This window comes from Neoarius graeffei, chromosome 9 (genome assembly GCF_027579695.1).
Source record: "Neoarius graeffei isolate fNeoGra1 chromosome 9, fNeoGra1.pri, whole genome shotgun sequence".
Taxonomy (NCBI): domain Eukaryota; kingdom Metazoa; phylum Chordata; class Actinopteri; order Siluriformes; family Ariidae; genus Neoarius; species Neoarius graeffei.
This window is the reverse complement of record NC_083577.1, coordinates 48,621,252-48,639,131: the sequence shown is the minus strand read 5'-3', so window position 1 is coordinate 48,639,131 and position 17,880 is coordinate 48,621,252. Positions and strand designations below refer to the sequence as shown.

Here is a 17,880-nt window from a genome sequence, read left to right as displayed (position 1 = left end):
GACATTTGCACCCACAGAGCTGTCGCTCACACAATGTTTTTTGTTTTTTTTGCACCATTCTGTGTAAACTCTAGAGACTGTTGTGTGTGAAAACCCCAGGAGATCAGCAGTTTCTGAAATGCTCAACCCAGTCCATCTGGCACCAACACCCATGCCACAGTGAAAGTCACAGAGATCAGAATTTTTCCCATTCTGACGTTTGAAGTGAACATTAACTGAAGCTCTTGATTTGTATCTGCATGATTTTATGCATCGTGCTGCTGTCAAGGGATTGGCTGATTAGAGAACTGCATAAAACAGCAGGTGGATGGGTGTACATAATAAAGTGGCCGGTGAGTGTATAGCAGTAATTTATAACACTGCAGAACTGCAAATGTGGCTAGAGCCACAAGAGAATAATTGAATAGTGCATGTTCATTTAACACAGGCATATTATTCCTTCATTGATCTGCAATCACTGCTTTATCTTGTTCAGGGTTGTCGTAGATCCAGAACTTATCTCAGGAGCTCTGGCCATGAGGCAGGAATACACTATGAATTATATGCTAGTCCCTCACTGGGCATCATGCATACACACTCACATATATGGGCAATTTAGAGTAGCCAATCTACCTAACCTCCTGGGAGGTGAGAGGGGACCAGAGAACAAAGAGGAAACCCATGGGGTGAAAATGCAAAACTCCACACAGACAGACCTAAAAGCTCAGGATCGAATCAGTAACCCTGGAGCTGTCAGGCAGATGTGCCAGCAGCTTTAGTCTGCTTTGTGTGGTTCACCAATTATAAATGTAAACAGTATTGTTAATATTATTAACTCCTAATAGTCCTTCTTTCATTCTGGCTCTAATGTTAAAGTGTGTGGTGTGGTGTATGTTCACAACTGCACTGTATAGGAGAATAGAGGAAAAATAGGCAAGTGAATGTGAGACAAAAGAAAGAGGTAGAATCCTTGTGCCTACAGTACATACAATATCCATCCATCCATTACCTCATCTAATCTCATTATCTCTAGCCGCTTTATCCTATTCTACAGGGTCGCAGGCAAGCTGGAGCCTATCCCAGCTGACTACGGGCGAAAGACGGGCTACACCCTGGACAAGTCGCCAGGTCATCACAGGGCTGGCACATAGACACATATCGCGTCCACATGGGCAACGGATCAGTAAAATATCAGGTACATATGGCAACGCAACACTTGCTGAAAACGATGCAATACACATGCCACACCTCTAGGGGCGCTGTAAGACGGTCCCTTCGGAGACACCAGAACAATAGAAGTAAGGACGCATGCGCATAAACTATTATGCGGGAGACTTCATATTAGCCACAAAGTCAGAAAAATCTGTTCGTAAAATTACATTATAATGACCAAATACAATGAAAAGTATTTTTCCAGTCTCACCTGTGAAAGGTAATCCCATGTGATCTCGTTTGGACGGCAAACCTGTTGGTACAGTTAAATGCAGCACATGAATGAGGCATCTTTATTCTCCGCTTTGACCCATCCAATATGGCAGCGAGGATGACGTATGATTCTACGCGGAAAGCGGCGTCTTTAATGGTCCGGAATAAATTGAATGCTACACGTTGATGGATTAATTTGTTCTTCTACGCCCTTTTTGAGGAATGTATTGTAGGACTTAAACCAACACCTGAAGAGGTGAGATCGCTCCGTTTTTTCCCTGATTTTTGCTGGCGGGATTGACTCTGCCCTAAGGGCTATTCTCTCTCTCTCTCTCTCTCTCTCTCTCTCTCTCTCTCTCACTTTGCACCACTACACAATAAATATTCACAGTGAAAATATTTTGTAAGCGCATTTCATGAACCAAGTTATAGGATTTGTTGACAACTCGCATCGAGTTCGTTACACTTCTACCCAGCGTGAAGCACATGTGGTTGTGACGTCATCATAAACAAATCCGTTCTACTCATCCAGATGACTTTGCAACCTCTCCGTTGCCAGATCTTTCCACTCTGGAACCCGTTCTCAAAAGATTTTGTTTTGGGGCACCCAAAACGCCGGTGCCGTGTGGACGCCAGGCCAAAATGATAAACAATTTTATCAGATTCACCTGAATCCGTTGCCGTGTGGACAGGGCCACAGACAACCATTCACACTCACATTCACACCTACGGTCAATTTAGAGTCACCAGTTAACCTAACCTGCATGTCTTTGGACTGTGGGGGAAACCGGAGCACCCGGAGGAAACCCACGCGGACACGGGGAGAACATGCAAACTCCGCACAGAAAGGCCCATCCATTACCTGTAGCCGCTTATCCTGTGTAGGGTTGCAGGCAAGCTGGAGCCTATCCCAGCTGACTATGGGCGAAAGGCGGGGTACACCCTGGATAAGTCACCAGATCATCACAGGGCTGACACATAGACACAAACAGCCATTCACACACCTTCACATTCACATCTACGGTCAATTTAGAGCCACCAATTAACCTAACCTGCATGTCTTTGGACTGTGGGGGAAACCGGAGCATCCAGAGGAAACCCACGCAGACACAGGGAGAACATGCAAACTCCACACAGAAAGGCCCCCATCAGCCGCTGGGCTCGAACCCAGAATCTTCTTGCTGTGAGGTGACAGTGCTAAACACTACACCACCGTGCCGCCCTACATACAATATATTACTTTCAAAACAATTTTATACATATTTCATAATGCAATTCTGAAGGGTTTGTGAACATATGTCAAAAATTGAAAAAAAATTAGAGGTTTTACAAAGTATTAATTTGTCTTAACATGAATTACCCGACTTATTATTATTATTATTATTATTATTATGAGTGGGCAAAATTATCCAAAATTGCTACACATACTGGCAGCACGGTGGTGCAGTGGTTAGCACTGACACCTCATAGCAAGAAGGTTCTGGGTTTGAACCTGTTGGTTGACCGGGGACTTTCTGTGTGGAGTTTGCATGTTCTCCTTGTGCCTGTGTGGGTTTCATCTGGGTGCTCTGGTTTCCTCCCACAGTCCAAGGCATGCAGATTAGGGCAATTGGCTACTCTAAATTGACCATAGGTGTGAATGGCTGTCTGTGTTAGCCCATTGATATACTGGTGATCTGTCCAAAGTGTACTCTTGCTCAAAGGCTACATCCACACGACAACGGCAATGAGATTTTTTTTTTTAAATATCGTGTCCACATGGGCAACGGATCAGTAAAATATCAGGTACATATGGCAACGCAATGCTTGCTGAAAACGATGCAATACACATGCCACACCTCTACATGCGCTGTAAGACGGTCCCATCGGAGACACCAGAACAATAGAAGAAGTAGACGCATGTGCATAAACCCCTTCTTCTGTAGCATCAGCCACATAAAGTTTTGATTATTAATCAGTAACTTAAAATGAAAGACGCGGAAAGAGGAATGAATGGGGGTAGATGGAAGCCGGTACGTCAATATTCTGATATCCTCCAGAATTCTTTAATGGTCCGGAATAAATTGAATGCTACACATTGATGGATTACTTTGTTCTTCTAAGCCATTTTTTGAGGAATGTATTGTCGGACTTAAACCAACATCTGAAGAGGTGAGATCGCTCCTTTTTTTCCCCCTATTTTTGCTTTATTATTTATTATTGTTTTTGGAAAGCAGTGAAAATATTTTGTAAGCGCGTTTCATGAACCAAGTTATAGGATTTGTTGACAACTCGCATCGAGTTCTTTACACTTCTACCCGGCATGAAGCACTGACAGTCATGTGGTTGTGACGTCATCGTAAACAAATCCGTTCTACTCATCCAGACGACTTCGCAACGGCGCCGTTGCCAGATTTTTCTACTCTGGAACCCGTTCTCAAAAGATTTCGTTTTGGGGCACCCAAAACGCCGGTGCCGTGTGGACGCCAGGCTGAAACGATAAACAATTTTATCAGATTCACCTGAATCCGTTGCCGTGTGGACAGGGCCTAAGTCAGCTGGGATTGGCTCCAGCTCAATATAGATAGTACTATTGTCAGCGGTATAGACAATGGATGGATAGGTGCTGTATGTGCTCATTTTCCTCCTTATTGTGCAAGTGTACCTTGTGACTTATGAAACTTATGAAACTGTTAGATGTATTCTCTGGAATATCTACCTATCTTTTGAGTAGTGTATTATACTTCTTATAGGAGCATGGAATTTAATTCTCTTGAAGTGGGGGTGGTCCATTTGCATTAAAATATTACTAAAAAGCACCTTTTCAATGTATTACCTTTCAATGTATTACCAATGTAGTACCTTTTCACTTTTTCAGTATTACTTCAGAATGATTTTCGTCTTTTGAAACTAAAGTATTAATACATTTTGCATTTATTATTGAGTAATAAAGCACAAAGGTATACCTTCTAAAACATCACTTAACCCCATGTCAACCTCACTGAAAACCTATGGTCAACCCCACTAAACACCTATGGGATGAACTAGAACACCAACTGTGTGTCAGGCTTGTAGCACAATGAATCACAAATCCCAACAGCCACACTCCAAAATGCACTGGAAAGCCTTCCCAGAAGACTGGAGATTATTATAACAGCAAATGGGGGACCAGGTCTGGAATGTAATGTTCAACAAGCAAATATGGGTGTAATAGTTAGGTGTCCACATACTGTCCGCCATATAGTCCACCTACAAGCCTTTCAGAGATTCTGTAATATTGTTTTATGGACAAATTATGCAATGCATATGAATGTGTTATGGAGGCCTTTTGTAGACTTGATTTTTATGATTCCTAATATGATTCCCAAAAATGAAAAAGCCAAAGGAAAAAAGTTAAAAAAGCTAATACATTTCACAACTTTATGGCTCTTGGAAGAATATCATGGTTGTTCCCCATACAGGGGCAGTGTTACAAGTGAAAGTACAGATTTAATACTGTTCCCAGCCTCTGATATTGTTCCTTCGAAATTAATCCCAATTCTAGTTCTCTGCAAGGCCCTACCTACTGGTCAAAGGCCCTTGCCACTTTGCTTCTTCCAATCACCTCATGCACCCCACACATTCATGCAGGTCAGCCTGAGCCTGACCAATGCACAAATCAATAAATTAATTTCTAGACAGTCTCAAATTTCAATTAAAGATGAGCACAGTTTCTGAATATCACTCCAGACAACCTTCAATCATACAGCACAGACAGACCCTGCTGGTACAGTGTTTGCACCCAATTTATCTCTCACTGCTTTTGGAAAAAGGAAAAAAAAAGGAAAGGAAAGACTCAAAAAGCACATAATATTAAACAGTCTCTCTCTCATATACTAGTGCATCTCAAAAAATTAGAATATTGTGAAAAAGTTCAATATTTTCCATCAGTTATTTAATAAAGTGAAAATGTTATATATTATAGACTCATTACACATAAACTAAAATGTTTCAAGCATTTTTCTATTTTAATTTTAATCAGTATGGCATACAGTACAAAAACATAAAATAAACCCATCTCAAAATATTAGAATATTTCATTTCGAGTTTGAGTAAAACAGTATGAACACAGTGCATCTCTCGGTCTAGTTCAGTACACACAACCACAATCATGCGGAAGACTGCTGACTTGACTGTTGTCCAGAATATGATCACTGATGCCCTCCACAAGGAGGGTAAGCCACAAAAGGTCATTGCTGAAAAGGGTGGCTGGAAAAGGTGCACAAGCAACAGGGATGGCCGCAGTCTTAAGAGGATTGTCAAGAAAAGTTGATTCAAGAACTTGGGAGAGCTTCACAAGGAGTGGACTGAGGCTGGTGTCAGTGTATCAAGACCCATCACGAACAGACATCTTCAAGAAAGGGGATACAACTTTCGCATTCCTAATATCAAGCTACTCCTGAGCTAGAGACAATGTTAGAAGTGTCTTATCTGGGCTAAGGAGAGAAAGAAATGGACTGTTGCTCAGTGGTCCAAAGTCCTCTTTTCAGATGAAAGTATATTTTGCATTTAATTTGAAAATCACGGTTCTAGAGTCTGGAGGAAGAGTGGAGAGGCACAGAATTCAAGGTGTTTGAAGCCCAGTGTGAAGTTTCCACAGTCTGTGATGATTTGGGGTGCCATGTCATCTGCTGGTGTTGATCTACTATATTTTATCAAGTCCAAAGTCAACACAGCCATCTACCAGGAGATTTTAGAGCACTTCATGCTTCCATCTGCTGACGAGCTTTTTGGAGATGCTGATTTCCTTTTCCAGAAGGACTTAGCACCTACCCACAGTGCCAAAACTACTACCAAATGGTTTGCTGACCATGATATTACTGTGTTTGATTGGCCAGCCAACTTGCCTGACCTGAACCCCATAGAGAAACTATGGGGTATTGTCAAGAGGAAGATGAGAAACACCTGACCCAAAAATACAGATACGCTGAAGGCCACTATCAAAGCAACCTGGGCTTCAATAACACCTCAGCAGTGCCACAGACTGATCACCTCCATGCCACACTGCATTGATACAGTAATTCATGGTAAAGGAGCCCCAACCAAGTATTGAGTGTATAAATGAATATACTTTTCAGAAGTTGGACATTTCTGTATTGTAAATCCTTTTATTTGATTGATCTTAGGGAATATTCTAATAATTTGAGATACTGGATTTCTGATTTTCATGAGCTATAAGCCATAATCATCAAAATTAAAACAAAAAAGGCTTTAAATATTTCACTTTACATGTAATGAATATAGAATATATGAAAGTTTACCCTTTTGAATTAAATTATGAAAAAAAGGAACTTTTTCATGGTATTCTAATTTTTTGAGATGCACTAGTATATTGCCAAAAGTATTCGCTCACCTGCCTGACTCACATATGAGCTTAAGTGACATCCCATTCCTAATCCATAGGGTTCAATATGACATTGGTCCACCCTTTGCAGCTAGAACAGCTTCAACTCTTCTGGGAAGGCTGTCCACAAGGTTTAGGAATGTGTTTATGGGAATTTTTGACCATTCTTCCAGAATCACATTTGTGAGGTCACACACTGATGTTGGACGAGAAGGCCTGGCTCTCAGTCTCCGCTCTAATTCATCCCAAAGGTGTTCTATCGGGTTGAGGTCAGGACTCTGTGCAGACCAGTCAAGTTCATCCACACCAGACTCTGTCATCCATGTCTTTATGGACCTTGCTTTGTGCACTGGTGCACAGTGCACAGTCATGTTGGAAGAGGAAGGGGCCAGCTCCAAACTGTAAAAACAGTCTGCATGCCTCGGTGCTTGATTTTATACACCTGTGGCCATGGACGTGATTGGAACACCTGATTCCGATAATTTGGATGGGTGAGCAAATACTTTTGGCAATATATATATATATATATATATATATATATATATATATATACTTGTCCAGGGTGTACCCCGCCTCTCACCCATAGTCAGCTGGGATAGGCTCCAGCTTGCCTGCGACCCTGTAGAACAGAATAAGTGGCTACAGATAATGGATGGATGGATATCCAACATGAGAAGTTAAACTTCATATCTTCACGCTACTGTGTCATGTTATTTATATTATATGGACACATCCACAAAAAAAAAAAAAGCAGAAAAACACAAGTTAATCAAAAAAAATTTTTTTTTATTTTGTTGTTGACAATGCACATCTAACCAGAGGGAAAACACTGGGAGTGACATCATCGGAGTGAAATATCAGAAAATATGTCATTCAGATCCATGATGTATTTCGTCTGAAAAATACAAATTTTTCAACACAAGAAGATAAACTTCATATCCTCAAGCTAATGTGTGATGTTCTTTTTATTATATAGACACATCCACAAATAAAATGTAGCCAAATTTATCAAAACAATTCATCAATATCCTCACGAGTGACATACAGAGATTTATGTCACGGCTTTGATTCTCCATGTCCCACATGAAAAATACAAGTGGTGTATTTTGCAGTAAAACATTTGAATATATATATAATATTCACACCTTTGGGCAACAGTAGCCAGTTAAACTCATCCATATGTCTTTGGACTGTGGGAGGAAACCCATGCAGGAATGAGGGGAACATGCAAACTCCAGATAGTAAAGCCCCAGTTAGCTGTAAGGTTCAAAGCTTGAACCTTCTTGTTGTGAGGTGACAGTGTTAAGGACTGTACCACTGTCCTAGATAGATAGATAGATAGATAGATAGATAGATAGATAGATAGATAGATAGATAGATAGATAGATAGATAGATAGATAGATAGATAGATATTTGCGCTACACAAAAGTGTTGTATGTGATACAAAACATTTCTGTGTCGGTGGGTCATAGCTTCAATATATGAGGAAAAATACCTGGTCTCTACCATTCAACTCAACTAGGAACAATTGATTGACAGCGAGTGAGTGGGCTACTTTGCCTTTTTTGGTTGCTGTAAATCGTCAGCACCTTTGGAGATGTACTGCTGATGCATGCAATAACCAAGCTAATTAACAGTGATTAGTGTAATTGGATGGTGCTGAGGGTGCACAAGAAGTTCACTGATAGTGAAGTCTGGAGCTTTTTTGTGCCAGAACTCATGAGAGAGGACAACATAATGAGCCTTAATAATCTTGTGCTAGTGTTACTAGGATAATCAACACAAACAAGTCTGAAATGTTATCACATGCTGAGAGGATCCGTCAGGTTCTTTTCTTCTTTCAGAGAAATTTCTTCTCAGACATGAGCGCTGTGTCAGGAATGATTGTAACTGTCTCCTTGCATTGAAATGGCTCTTTTTTGGCAATAGTAACACACAGTGCCTGGAAAGATATAAATGGCATGGAAATGAATCTCCAGACATTAAAAAGAGTAAATTATTGTTGGATTGTTTCCACAGAAACTGTATCCATGACCCTCACCTCACCTACACACTTCTCAAATCCTGCAAAGCCTGTCATAGTGGCATGCCTGTTTTAATGTAGTGTTTCCTTCTCTAATAGCATCATAAAGGGGAGAGATAAAGCCTCACATGAAGATAAACTGGCATTTGTTGATCCATCCATCCATCCATTATCTATACTGCTTATCCTTCAGGGTCGCAAGGGTGAAATATTGAAAATCCCTTCCTATCTTTCTTTGGGGAACATTGTTTTTAAACATTTCAATACTTTTCTGGAGAATCTCTTTCTATCTTTGCTCCTCGAAGACTAGGCCTTTCTTGAATAATAAGAAAGAAGAAGACGAAGAGGAAGAAGATAGATAGAATATGTCACATGTACGCTGCTTAAAATTCCTACACCCCCAAAATAAAACAACTTCCTGCTTCTCTGTTTTACATCACGTTTTCCCAGCATAAACAAAAGTATAGGGTTAGGGTTATGGTTAGGGTTAACCTATTTGTCACCATCTTCGAATATACACCTATGCTCAACTATCTCTGATGAGGTCATTATTCATAAACAGGCTTCGGAGGAAACGCTGAAGCTTTTTACATTTATGTGGGTGTCCCTTATGTACATGCCAGGAAAATCAGCAGTGTTTGTGTTCTTGTGTGTGCACACTTTCATCTAGCAGCCTAAAGATTTTTTTTTAGATTGTCCTTCTGGGGAAAGTGTTATAAATTCAATTAAAAAGTCCACAAAAGGTCCCAAATAGCAACACTTTAGGAAACTAGAACCATTAATTCTCCAGAAAACCCTTTAGAAAAAGTGAGTTTTTTTTTTTTGCTAAATGTTGAGCTCTGTCTCTCTGTCTGTGCACTGGGTGAGCATACATTATTCTTATATTGCTGGGTTTCAGTAACGTGACTTTTCTTAGCGGTTATACCAGAAGTGAAATAGCTGGTGGTCTAAACAGCTGCCGGAGTGCAAACAACTAGCAATAACTTATCAGAGTATGCTTGTAATCTAGAAGCCACTGCTGGCTTTAGATATATTCAGAAGATTGCTATGTAATAATAATATGTTCAATTTATATAGCGCCTTTCTCAAAACCCAAGGTCGCTTTACAATAATAGGCAGAAAAAAGAAAAGAAAAAAGTCCACCAAATAGAGGTCAGGATATCATTCCAGTGGTGTAGCAGCCACAGTCCCACCAAAAGGCGCACAAAAACAAGTCCCACATCTCCAGCACAGCCACCATGATGCCGCCAGCAACATCGCTTGAACACCACGCCATGAATCCACAAAGCAAGCACAGAAGCACTGTCACGCAGAGCGCTGGTATGTCCCAAACCGCCTGCACAGCTGCTGCGATGCCACCGAGCAACATCGCTCGGAACATCATGCCAAGCATTAAAGCACAGAGCGCTGAACAACCACGATGTTAAAATGAGCAATGAGCTCACTGCAGTCCATAGCTGGGAGCACAGGCATCACCCACAGCAAACCAAGGCCTGGAGGGAACCGACGCCCAAAACTGGGTCCGGAGTTACACCACAACCGGCGGACAAAAACACTCAAACAAACATCAAACACAGAAAAAAGAAAAAAAATAAAAAAGGAGAGAAAATAAAATAAAAAAGCTCCGGTGAGAAGCGGCAGCCAGAATGTGCACGACGTACTCTCAACCGGAAACCAGAAACGGAAAATAAATAAATAAATAAATAAATAAATAAATAAATCGAATGGAATAGACCCCTACAGTCTGGGAAAGAAGGATTTTTCATACGATCTCGAAAACTATACTCTTCAGTCGAGTTCCCCGACATCTCGAACTATCTGCTGTTGCAGACGTCCTTCTACACCGCAAAACAGATGAAAGCATGGGAGAGTATGGAGGCTTACAACTTTTTTTTGTACAACCCCGATTCCCAAAAAGTTGGGACAAAGTACAAATTGTAAATAAAAACGGAATGCAATGATGTGGAAGTTTCAAAATTCCATATTTTATTCAGAATAGAACATAGATTACATATCAAATGTTTAAACTGAGAAAATGTATCATTTAAAGAGAAAAATTAGGTGCTTTTACATTTCATGACAACAACACATCTCAAAAAAGTTGGGACAAGGCCATGTTTACCACTGTAAAACATCCCCTTTTCTCTTTACAACAGTCTGTAAACGTCTGGGGACTGAGGAGACAAGTTGCTCAAGTTTAGGGATAGGAATGTTAACCCATTCTTGTCTAATGTAGGATTCTAGTTGCTCAACTGTCTTAGGTCTTTTTTGTCGTATCTTCCGTTTTATGATGCGCCAAATGTTTTCTAAGGGTACCCGGACCCTTCTTCTATGCAGCCATGATGCTGTAATTGATGCATTATATGGTTTGGTATTGTCATGTTGGAAAATGCAAGGTCTTCCCTGAAAGAGACGTCGTCTGGATGGGAGCATATGTTGCTCTAGAACCTGGATATACCTTTCAGCATTGATGGTGTCTTTCCAGATGTGTAAGCTGCCCATGCCACACGCCCTAATGTAACCGCATACCATCAGAGATGCAGGCTTCTGAACTGAGCACTGATTACAACTTGGGTCATCCTTCTCCTCTTTAGTCTGAATGACACGGTGTCCCTGATTTCCATAAAGAACTTCAAATTTTGATTCATCTGACCACAGAACAGTTTTCCACTTTGCCACAGTCCATTTTAAATGAGCCTTGGCCCAGAGAAGACGTCTGCGCTTCTGGATCATGTTTAGATACGGCTTCTTCTTTGAACTATAGAGTTTTAGCTGGCAACGGCAGATGGCACGGTGAATTGTGTTCACAGATAATGTTCTCTGGAAATATTCCTGAGCCCATTTTGTGATTCCCAATACAGAAGCATGCCTGTATGTGATGCAGTGCCGTCTAAGGGCCCGAAGATCACGGGCACCCAGTATGGTTTTCCGGCCTTGACCCTTACGCACAGAGATTCTTCCAGATTCTCTGAATCTTTTGATGATATTATGCACTGTAGATGATGATATGTTCAAACTCTTTGCAATTTTACTCTGTCGAACTCCTTTCTGATATTGCTCCACTATTTGTCGGCGCAGAATTAGGGGGATTGGTGATCCTCTTCCCATCTTTACTTCTGAGAGCCGCTGCCACTCCAAGATGCTCTTTTTATACCCAGTCATGTTAATGACCTATTGCCAATTGACCTAATGAGTTGCAATTTTTCCTCCAGCTGTTCCTTTTTTGTACCTTTAACTTTTCCAGCCTCTTATTGCCCCTGTCCCAACTTTTTTGAGATGTGTTTGCGTCATGAAATTTCAAATGAGCCAATATTTGGCATGAAATTTCAAAATGTCTCACTTTCGACATTTGATATGTTGTTTATGTTCTATTGTGAATACAATATCAGTTTTTGAGATTTGTAAATTATTGCATTCCGTTTTTATTTACAATTTGTACTTTGTCCCAACTTTTTTGGAATCGGGGTTGTTTGTGGCTGGGTAAAGGACCTCGGTATCAAGTCACTGCCAAATGAATCCTGTATTGTTTTTGCCCGTATAAGTATGTTTTTTTTATGCTTTTCATTCGTGTCTTTACAACAAAGCGCTGCAAGTTGAAGTATAAACAAACAAGAGTTCGCTTGATTCTCACTTGTGTTGGCTCTTATCTTTCAGGTAAATCATTCACAAAGATCATCAGAAACCCCTTTAAAGACCTGGATCTTAGTTATACAAGACAGAGAAGTGATCACGGTGCATTGTAACTGTATGGCTGGGGAAGAATTTTGTCACGACCTTCATGCATATGGACTTTGTGAGGAGTAAACAAAGAAACAGCTGGGGACTTTAGTGCTTCATGACTAAAAAAAGTACCATAAAATAATGACACATAGCAAGAAAAGTACTTGGAAAACACTAACGACATAGCTGAGAGGGATATACAAACCTTTCACCAAGTGATCACTGCAAACTCGAGCATGCTTCAACTCGGCTCCCTTCGATTTCAGTGAGAGTTTCAAAAGCTACCTTTCTCGATGGCTTTTTGTGAAATCCTGTGTTTGTTCACCCTTTTTTATTAGTTCACGAGGAACCCTGAAGAAACTTTTATCAGTTTTGGGGTTTGATCGATTCGAACAGCCTAAAACAACACAAGCATAAGACATTTTTCATGAAAGCAATGTACTTTCTCCGTACAAACACTTTGTCAACTGAGATTTGGTAGACCACCAGCTAAAGTTCTGAATAACTAATGAGGCAGATGTGACGTCACGTGAAACCCAGCAATAGAACCACCGAGACGTACTGTTCTGAAAACCATCGGTAAGTGCCAATATTTTCATGTTGGTGGCATTTACAGGTGATCTAACACTGTCAAGTAATCACCACTAAACACCATTGCTTTTAACAGTCCTCTAGGGAGTGGTTAATGTATGAGTTAGAAGAGGCGTCCTGATGGACCATACCAAGTGGAGTGGGGCAAAGGTGACTTCGAGAAGGAGGAGGAAAAGACCAATATGGCCAGGGTTGGCCTAAGCCATTATTACTACAGCATCAAGGGACAGTTGATAGCAATTGCACCACAAACACATAACTCTTCCCCATGTCCCCAAACAGCTGTAATGGGGACCTTTCAACTGACACAAATGGCATGCTAGTCATCGCCATGAAAACAGAAATGAATCAGGAGAACGGATGCAGGGAGTACCCAGCTGTAGCAGACCCCCGGCTCTGTGCGTGTTTGTTCATAATTGGAGAATATTAGGACCCAGATGGACAGACAGATCTGATTACACATATTGGATACAGTAGGGAGATGGTGCATTGAGAAGGAGGGTGTTTTTTATTGTGTGTTTGTCCTCTGTCTAAACTAATTCCAAATATTGATAGAGAAATGAGACAGTGTAATAATAAATATGTTTTATATACATTTCAAATAACAATATTATTGTAGTACGCAACCTGTAGAGCATGGCCAGGCTTTTTGTTTGTACTTATATTCATGAACATGGGCTTGAGACTCTCATTTACACTAATATTGATGAATATTGTCCATTTGTCTATGTCCTGTATTACCTGCATGGACCTACAGAATACGAGAGCAAATAATTTTTTTTCCTCTATTGTTTCCTAATGCCTTTTAAAGCCTATTATAGGAATCAATGCTATGGATGCTTAAATGTAAAAAGGTGGAACAAGTCTTTGCTTAATGATAACAATAGTCACTATATTATTTTGCACAAATGAGAGATGAACTATTTCAAGACCTGCTTTTAAAATAACCTCTTTAATAGCATTTCCTGCAGTAATGAATAACTTGTGACAGATAAAGATACATAATCCTGGGAGAACATAAAGTAAAAAGCCATAAAGACAGCAAATGCCTTTTGAGGTGAAAGATGTCAGTGCAGCTGGTCTGATCCCTGATTTAACACCACACCTACCAAGCTTCTTATTCTCTAAACTCATTAGACTTCCAGTGCAGAGGGGGAGCTAGTGGAGCTCATGGGGTATTGGGAGATATAGCTGTCAAGTGCAGAGGTGAGGGGAAGTTCAGATCAGTGTGGTATTAGTGGTGGGTTCAGTGTGATTTTCCCTCTTCATCCTAAGCTCAGTGTACTGTCTGCCATGGGAGTTTAAAAAGCATATATATTGATTTTTTTTTCCTTTTAATTGTGTGCATTTCCTGTTTTGAGCTCCATCCCATTTCTCTAATTCTTCTAGTATGTAGTGAGGCACACTCTCCTTATAAGAAGATCCTGGGCTGATCCTGAGCTCAGGTTATTGTGTGTGCAGAGTTTCAAATGTTCTTCTTGTGTGCATTTGGGTTTCCTCCAAGTTTTCTGGTTTTCTTCCACAAGTAGATGGACTCATATGCTAATGTGCCCCTCAATGTAAATGAAAGTATGTGCATGATGCCCTGCGATGGACTGGCATCCCGTATGTGTTGAATTCTCCCCACTTGTGCCCAGTATAGATGACTTCCAACCACGTGATCAAAATGTGCTACGTCATGGCCGTCTGCCATGATGGTGGATATACAATCCTGATTCCCAAAAAGTTGGGACAAAGTACAAATTGTAAATAAAAACAGAATGCAATGATGTGGAAGTTTCAAAATTCCATATTTTATTCAGAATAGAACATAGATGACATATCAAATGTTTAAACTGAGAAAATGTATCATTTAAAGAGAAAAATTAGGTGATTTTAAATTTCATGACAACAACACATCTCAAAAAAGTTGGGACAAGGCCATGTTTACCACTGTGAGACATCCCCTTTTCTCTTTACAACAGTCTGTAAACGTCTGGGGACTGAGGAGACAAGTTGCTCAAGTTTAGGGATAGGAATGTTAACCCATTCTTGTCTAATGTAGGATTCTAGTTGCTCAATTGTCTTAGGTCTTTTTTGCCGTATCTTCCGTTTTATGATGCACCAAATATTTTCTATGGGTGAAAGATCTGGACTGCAGGCTGGCCAGTTCAGTACCCGGACCCTTCTTCTACGCAGCCATGATGCTGTAATTGATGCAGTATGTGGTTTGGCATTGTCATGTTGGAAAATGCAAGGTCTTCCCTGAAAGAGACGTCGTCTGGATGGGAGCATATGTTGCTCTAGAACCTGGATATACCTTTCAGCATTGATGGTGTCTTTCCAGATGTGTAAGCTGCCCATGCCACACGCACTAATGCAACCCCATACCATCAGAGATGCAGGCTTCTGAACTGAGTGCTGATAACAACTTGGGTCGTCCTTCTCCTCTTTAGTCCGAATGACACGGCGTCCCTGATTTCCATAAAGAACTTCAAATTTTGATTTGTCTGACCACAGAAAAGTGTTCCACTTTGCCACAGTCCATTTTAAATGAGCCTTGGCCCAGAGAAGACGTCTGCGCTTCTGGATCATGTTTAGATACGGCTTCTTCTTTGAACCATAGAGTTTTAGCTGGCAACGGCGGATGGCACGGTGAATTGTGTTCACAGATAATGTTCTCTGGAAATATTCCTGAGCCCATTTTGTGATTCCCAATACAGAAGCATGTCTGTATGTGATGCAGTGCCGTCTAAGGGCCCGAAGATCACGGGCACCCGGTATGGTTTTCCGGCCTTGACCCTTACGCACAGAGATTCTTCCAGATTTTCTGAATCTTTTGATGATATTATGCACTGTAGATGATATGTTCAAACTCTTTGCAATTTTACACTGTCGAACTCCTTTCTGATATTGCTCCACTGTTTGTTGGCACAGAATTAGAGGGATTGGTGATCCTCTTCCCATCTTTACTTCTGAGAGCCGCTGCCACTCCAAGATGCTCTTTTGATACCCAGTCATGTTAATGACCTATTGCCAATTGACCTAATGAGTTGCAATTTGGTCCTCCAGCTGTTCCTTTTTTGTACCTTTAACTTTTCCAGCCTCTTATTGCCCCTGTCCCAACTTTTTTGAGATGTGTTGCTGTCATGAAATTTCAAATGAGCCAATATTTGGCATGAAATTTCAAAATGTCTCATTTTCAACATTTGATATGTTGTTTATGTTCTATTGTGAATACAATATCAGTATTTGAGATTTGTAAATTATTGCATTCCGTTTTTATTTACAATTTGTACTTTGTCCCAACTTTTTTGGAATCAGGGTTGTACAAAGCAACTAGGTTGACAGCTGCTAAAAGCGTGTCTGTAAACAATGCTGAATTTTCTCAGTATTACCATGATTTGAACGGTCGAGCGAAGATTTAATACAAAGAAAAGATAGATATTTGTGGTTCTGACCCATATTATTTTAAAAAGTCGGATTTTTCTGAGGATAAGACGCTTCTACCGACTATTGAGTACCCAGATATCATGTTCTATCTGGTTTGGCAGACTTCGTGGGTCAACAAATCTCAAATGAAGGCTTATAAGTCCATGGAAACCTATAACTTCTTTGCCTCTGGACAGGTAATACCTTATTAATTAAACCAGTCAATGATGATAAAGCAGTTGTATTTGCAAGGGTAAGTTAGGGCTTCTTTTGCATTTAGTTTACTTCTATGTATAAACAATAGACGAAGTGTGAAATTTTGACAAGTTTCTAGCTTTATAGCTCAGAAATCACATTTCAATTTATTTCAGGTACAATTTTGCTGGCGCTCCTAGAAGCGAAATGGTAATACACGTGTTAAATTTATAACAACCACCGAGTGAATCATGACAAGAGAACGCTCATTTTATAGCAAAATTATAGCAACACAAAATAAAATTCTTCCATGATATTTTTGACAAAGCTTTTGAATCTCACCTGAGATAAAATGATTACTGCAAACACAAGCTGTTTTGGTTTTAGCCTCTGCTAGATCAGCCCTGCTGATGTTATTCAGTCGTGCTCATCTCCTCTCCGTACTAAGCCTCAGAGTTTCCTCACCCTCTTTCCAAATCACTGACCAAATTCTAAAAAATTGGAACATGCCACAGTCACAAGTACTGACTGTTGTGACCACAACCATATACAGCACAAAGATATGGTATAGCTAAAAGAACGCTTAAAGCAGTGGAAAAACAGAGAGTTGCACATGTGTGACCATGTTTTGTATGGAATGTTGCTTGACCCCGCATTTGTATATCCACCAACATGGCCGACATCCAGGTTTCTATTTTGCTTTGACGTCACTTGCAAGTCAAGATTTACTGAGATTGGCTCCAGAGCCACCGTGATCCTGACCAGGATAAAGCAATCACTGAAGATAAATAAATGAATGATTAATCTTACCTTGCAATGGACTAGTATCCTTTCCCAGGATAGGTTTTGGATCCAATGCAATCCTGAGCAGGATAAAGCTGAAACTGAAGATGAATGAATGAATTATTTTGGGAAAACATCTATCCATTCATTATCTGTAGCCGCTTATCCTGTTCTACAGGGTCGCAGGCAAGCTGGAGCCTATCCCAGCTGACTATGGGTGAGAGGCGGGGTACACCCTGGACAAGTCGCCATGTTATTGCAGGGCTGACACAGAGACAAACAACCATTCACACTCACATTCACATCTACAGTCAATTTAGAGCCACTAATTAGCCTAACCTGCATGTCTTTGGACTGTGGGGGAAACCGGAGCACCTGGAAGAAACCCAC

At 40.6% G+C, this 17,880-nt stretch overlaps 1 long non-coding RNA gene across 2 annotated transcripts in view; it reads right to left on the bottom strand.

Annotated features, from left to right (window-relative positions):
- Nucleotides 1-17,603, bottom strand: part of LOC132891764 (uncharacterized) — a 39,392-nt gene extending 21,789 nt beyond the window's left edge. For both annotated transcript variants that reach the window (XR_009655365.1, XR_009655366.1), the window contains exon 1: nt 17,518-17,603. This is a non-coding gene — a long non-coding RNA (uncharacterized LOC132891764). The remainder of the gene's footprint in view (nt 1-17,517) is intronic.
- Nucleotides 17,604-17,880: the final 277 nt, after the last annotated feature.